Below are 6,684 nucleotides of genomic sequence, written 5' to 3'. Positions count from 1 at the left end.
TCAATGTGAGGACAGAATTTCAGATATAGAAGATAAGATTGCAATTAATGACCAGGAAAAGAAAAATTGCTTCAAAATTATAAGGGAACATGAGAAATCAATCCAGCAGCTGCTAGACAATACAAACAAGAATAACATAAGACTGATTGGAGTCGATGAAGAAACAGGAGAGAGTGCAGATGACATTAAAAAACTCTTCACAGAAATAATGGCAGAAAACTTCCCAAGCAGGGGAAAAGAACTTGACATTCAGATAAGGGAGGCATACAGGACTCCAGCTAGCCTTAATCAAAAAAAAATCTACATATAGGCATATAATTGTTAAGATTCCAGAAACTCAACAGAAGAACAAAGTTCTACAAGCAGTTAGAGAAAAGAAACAAATCACATACAAAGGAAAGCCCGTCAGAATCACAGCAGACTTCTTAACACAAACCATCAAGGCAAGAAGAGCTTGGAATGACATATTCCAAGCCCTAAAAGAAAACAGCCTCCAACCCAGATTGATGTACCCTGCAAAACTACCTTTCAAAATTGATGGAGAAATAAGATACTTTCAGAGGCTAGTGGGGGGGGGGGCATCAGCTGTGGCAGGAAGATGTAAGTTGGGGGCTGAATCCAACCACATCCCAGTTTTGGGGCTGTCTTTCAACCCCGGGGAGGTACCTCGTGAACCCTGCTGGCTTAGCAATCCCGTGGTGTGGCAGTGGCCTGGCAACGTGGTGGAGAGCTGAGTTCAAGGAAAGATTGTGGCCCTGGGCTGGCTGAGTAGGAGGCGTGGAGGCCGTAGCCTGGAAGTGGTCGGGGCCTTTGCGGATGGAAGAGCAGCCCAGTCAGGCCACCAGGAATTGGGGGCCGCTGAAAGTGCAGCTTCAGCCTTCGGGACTCCACGCTGGGCAGAGACTCATGCCAGGCCCTGACTGGGAGCAGCTGCTCTTTGGTGTAAATTGCAATCGATTAGGGCTTGTTTCTCAAACTCAAGTTAGAAGTGAGATTTCAGATAAGTGAGGCCTCCATTGCTGCTTTGAACACCTCAGAAGGGGAGAATGGATTTATCAGGAGTGAAAAAGAAGAGCTTGCTAGGAGTCAAAGAAAATAATAAAAAGTACAGCACTAGGGCTCCTTCTACCAAATGCAAGGACTGCTCTGATGAGAAGTCTAAGGATCGCTCTAAAGACAAGGGGGCCACCAAGGAATCTAATAAGAAGGACCGCAGCAGGGATAAGACCCAGAAGAGGCGCAGCGCTTCCAATGGAAGCAGCAGCACCAGGTCTCGGTCCAGCTCAACTTCCAGTTCAGGCTGTGGCACCAGCTCAGGCTCAAGCAGTGGCTCCAGTTTTTCTTCAGCATCCAGCCATTCTGGAAGCTCCAGTACATCCCGCAGCTCCAGTTCCAGCAGCTCCTCTGGCTCTCCAAGCCCTTCACAGCACATACAGGACAACAGGCGGCGCTCCAACTCCAAATCCAAATCCAAACCACCTAAAAGAGATGAAAAGGAGAGGAAGAGGTGAAGCCCTTCCCCTAAACCCACCAAAGTGCACATTGGGAGGCTTACCAGGAGCGTGACTAAGGATCACATCATGGAGATATTTTCCACCTATGGGAAGATTAAAATGATTGACATGCCTGTAGAAAGGATGAATCCTCATCTATCCAAAGGCTATGCATATGTGGAGTTTGAGAGTCCAGATGAAGCTGAAAAAGGGCTGAAGCACATGGATGGAGGACAAATAGATGGTGAGAAGATAACTGCTACTGCTGTGCGGGCCCCCTGGCCTAGGCCACCACCCAGATGATTCAGCCTTCCCAGGAGAATGCTACCACCACCTCCCATGTGGCACAGGTCACGCCCACGGCTGAGGAGAAGGTCACGCTCCCCAAGATGCAGGTCCCCTGTACACAGGCAGCCTCGTTCTCCTGGCCGCCGCCACCATAGGAGCCGCTCTAGCTCCAATTCTTCCTGATAAGCAAGACTGCCAAAGCTCACTCTTGTAACTTAAGTCCCATTCAGCTCAGTTTTGTCACTTCTGTACCATAGAGAGGAGCAGTAGAAGAGGATCCCTCACTCAGGCAGACTTCAAAGGCAGCAATGGAGACACTTGTTCTTCAAGCAGGTTCTGGCTACAGAAGTGCTCTTAATTCAGGGCTGTGCCCATAAAGGCACCCTGCAGTTTTCTATCTAGGAAGCTCACCATTCACATCTCATGAGTCTGTTCAGTAGCAGAGCCTGTAGGAAAAAGCAAGCCTCCAGGTGGCAGGATGCCCCAGCCATTCCAGATGACTTGGGGGCAGTCTGGCAATCTGATCATATCTTGGGAACCAATCTGCCATTCTCATTAGACCTGGCCCTTTGATCCCTGCTTGAGTCCTCTTCCAGCCTCTAGGATCAAACACCTAGAAAGACTCCCCCGTGCCCTGTGTTAGTTATCATAATGGTTCTGTCTTTCTATGTTCTCACCTATACACACACTCCATTTGTCTTCTTGACTCTCAAATGTTCATGAGCAATTTGAGAACCAAATTTGCAGGTCGCCATTGAGATCTCCATTTCACCTGCCATTCATGGTGGTCTTGCAGGTTACTTTGGCAACATGTACATTGCTTTTTTGGCTTTTATTGTACAGGTAATGCTATAAAATTTGAGTTTTGTAACTTTGTAGAATTGTAGATAAGGTTGTGTTTGTACTTTGTTGTGTAAAGAAATTGTATTAATAAACCTAGGATTAGAATGCAAAAAATAAATAAATAAATAAGATATTTTCATGATGAAGAGCACCTTAGGAACTTCATGAATACCTACCCAGCACTCCAAAAAATTTTAGACAATATCCTAGGAAAAGACAAGGAGAATCACAACCCCAGGAAGCACAGTAGAATGAATCCATTGGGCATGACAAGAAATTAAATGTAAAGGGGGAGAATCCAACAAAAAGAAAAAGTCAATACATATCATATCAATCAATGTTAATGGTCTCAACTCACCAATCAAAAGAAATAGACTGGTAGAATGGATCAAGAACCAAGATCCAACAATATGCTGCATACAAGAAACACACTTAATTCAAAATGAAACTCATACACTGAAAGTTAAAGGGTGGAAAACCATACTCCATGCAACAGGAACCCGAAAAAAACCAGGAGTAGCTAACTTCTTTGCAGATCAAGTGGATTTCAAACCAACACTGATTAAGAGAGGCAAAGAATGACACTACATCTTTGTAAAGGGAACAATCCAAGAGGAAGAGATGACAATCATTAATATATATATACACCAAACACTACTGCACCCAACTATATAAAATAAATACTAACGGACATGAAAAGTCATATATGCACTAATACAATAGTAGTGGGAGACCTCAACACCCCACTGTCACAAATAGATACATCAGCTAGACAAAAAATAAGTAATGAAATACTAGAACTCAATTGATCTCTTGAATGAATGAACTTAACAGATGTTTACAGAGTGTTCCACCCCACAAAATCAGAATACACATTCTTTCCAGCCACACAGGGGTCGTTCTCCAAAATAGACCTCATACTCACTCATAGAACATACTTAGGTAAGTACAAAGGAATTGAAGTTATCCCCTGTATATTATCAGACCACAGTGCAATGAAATTGGAGATCAATAGCAAAAGAAACTGCAAAACTTTCATAAACACATGGAAATTGAACAACACACTTCTGAATAACCAAAGAGTCACAGACAAAATTACAGAAGAAATCAGTTCCTTAAATTAAATGACAATAACAATACAACATATTGGAATCCATGGGACACAAAGAAAGCAGTCTTATGAGGGAAATTCATAGCAGGGAATACCCACAGGAAAACAGAGCAAACTCTATTACACAACATGATGCTAAACCTCAAGCTTCTAGAAAAAGAAGAGCAGGATAAAACCAAAGCTCACAGAAGGGAGGAAATTATAAAGATCAGACAAGAAATAAGTGCAATGGGGACTAAGAAAACAATACAAAAAATCAATGAAGCCAAGAGATGGCTCTTCAAAAGAATAAACAAAATTGACAAACCCTTAGCCAACCTTATCAGGAAAAGAAAAAAAAAGGCCGAAATCCTTTCAATTAGGAATGAAGAGGGTGAAATTGCAATGGACCCAGCAGAAATCCAAAGGATCATCAATACCTACTTCCAGAACCTATATGCCAATAAGAGGGAAAACACAGAAGAAATGGGCAAATTCCTAGATATGCATGAATTACAAAAGTTGAACGAAGAAGACCTGAAAATTTTAAACAACCTAGTATCAATCAATGAAATTGAAAATGTAATTAAAAACTTATCAACTAAGAAAAGCCCAGGCCCTGATGGCTTCACTGCTGAATTCTACAAGACATTTAGAGACGCACTACTGCCACTACTGTTTAAACTCTTCAATGAAATTGAATGGGAAGCAATACTCCCAAATTCATTCCTGGAAACAAGCATCACCTTTATCCTCAAAGCAGAGAAAGGCCCAACAGAAAGAGAACTAGAGGCCAATCTCACTAATGAACATAGATGCAAAAATCCTTAATAAGATACTGGCAAACAGAATGCAGAAGATCATCAAGAAGATCAGACACCCTGATCAAGTGGGATTCATCCCAGGGATGCAGGGATGGTTCAATATACACAAATCAATCAATGTAATACACTGTATCAATAGAGCCAAGGACAAAAACCATATAATTATCTCCATAGATGCAGAAAAAGCATTTGACAAAATCCAAAATGCATTTATGATAAAAATCCTACAAAAAATTGGAATAGATGGTCTCTACCTCAAACTGATAGAAGCCATCTATGAAAAACCAACAGCCAATATCATACTAAATGGTCAAAAACTGAAATCCTTCACACTCAAATCAGGAACAAGACAAGGATGTCCACTATCACCACTCTTGTTCAATATATTTCTGGAAATATTAGCCATGGCAATTAGACAAGAGAAAGAAATAAAAGGAATAAAGATAGGAAAGGAAGAAGTCAAATTGTCATTATTTGCAGATGACATGACACTCTATATAGAAGACCCCAAGAACTCCACGAAAAGTCTTCTAGACTTAATAACCAAATTCAGTCAAGTAGCTGGTTGCAAGGTCAACAGACAAAACTCAATAGCTTTCCTCTACAACAATGACAGACTCACTGAGAGAGAAATAGGGCAAATAATTCCTTTCACAATAGCATCCAAAAAACTGAAATACCTAGGAATCAACCTAATGAAAGAAATCAAAGACCTCTTCTCTGAAAACTATGGCACTCTGAAAAGAGAGATTGAAGATGATATCAGAAAATGGACAGACATCCGCTGCTCCTGGGTAGGAAGGATTAATATAGTGAAAATGACCATACTTCCAAAATTGTTATTTAGATTCAATGCAATTCCAATTGAGATCCCAGAAGCATACTTCATGGACCTTGAGAAAACAATCCAAAACTTCATTTGGAACAAGAAGATTCCCAGAATAGCAAAAGCAATTCTAGGTAACAGAGACATGGCAGGGGGTATCACAACCTTCACCTTGAAACTATATTGCAAGGCTACTGTGATAAAAACAGTATGGTACTGGCAAAGAAACAGAACTGAGGACTAGTGGAACAGATTAGAAGATGCAGAAACAATCCCAGACACACTTAAACACCTCATCTTTGATAAAGGGGCCAAATGCCCTCACTGGAGGAAAGATAGCCTGTTTAGTAAATGGTGCTGGAAAAACTGGGTTTCAACTTGCCCAGGATTAAAACTAGACCTATATCTCTCACCATGCACTAAACTAAAATCAAAATGGATTAAAGATCTAAATATTAAAATAGAAACTCTGAATCAGCTGGAACAGAGGTTAGGTAGAACTCTTGAAGACATTGGTGTAGGAAAAGATTTTATGAACAAAACCTCAGCTGTCCATGAACTAGCAGGAACAATCAACAAATGGGATCTCTTCTTATTAAAAAGCTTCTGCACAGCAAGAGAAACCACCAGCAGTGTGAAGAGACAACCCACAATGTGGGAAAAAATCTTCACCTGCTCTTCCTCAGACAAAGGTCTACTCTCTAGAATCTATAAAGAACTTAAAAAATTCAGACCTCCCAAACTTAAAGACCCAATCCAAAAATGGGATCTGAAATGAACAGACATTTCTCACACAAAGAAGTAGATACAGCAAATAAACATATGAAAAAATGTTCAACATCATTGGTCATTCATGAGATGCAAATGAAAACAACGCTGAGATTCCACTTCACTCCAGAAAGAATGGCTGCTATCATGAAGTTAACCAATAACAAATGCTGGCAGGGCTGTGGGAAAAGAGGAACACTGCTGCCTTGCTGGTGGGAGTGTAGACTGGTGCAACCAGTGTGCAAATCAGAATGGAGATAGCTCAAAGAACTAGGACTTGAAGTCCCATTTGACCCAGCTATTCCCCTGCTGGGTATCTTCCCAAAAGAATTAAAAGAATCATACCACAGTGATATATGTGCACCAATGTTCATAGCAGCACAATTTGTAATAGCTAAAACTTGGAAACAGCCCAAATGCCCATCAACTGGAGACTGAATAAAGAAAAGGTGTTTTTTTATAAAATGGAGTACTACTCAGCCATAAAAAATGAGAAATTAGAGATTTATAGCTAAATGGATGCACATTGAGGTGATACCCTTAAGTGAAATA

At 41.0% G+C, this 6,684-nt stretch overlaps 1 pseudogene; it reads left to right on the top strand.

Annotated features, from left to right (window-relative positions):
• The first annotated feature begins 975 nt into the window (after positions 1-975).
• On the top strand, positions 976-1,964 carry LOC101701116 (uncharacterized; annotated as a pseudogene).
• Positions 1,965-6,684: the final 4,720 nt, after the last annotated feature.

The sequence above is a fragment of the Heterocephalus glaber genome, unplaced genomic scaffold, assembly GCF_053883595.1.
Source record: "Heterocephalus glaber isolate CG9 unplaced genomic scaffold, H.glaber_assembly_v1.0 deba00001472, whole genome shotgun sequence".
Lineage (NCBI taxonomy): Eukaryota > Metazoa > Chordata > Mammalia > Rodentia > Bathyergidae > Heterocephalus > Heterocephalus glaber.
This window is presented reverse-complemented; position numbering and strand designations above follow the sequence as displayed.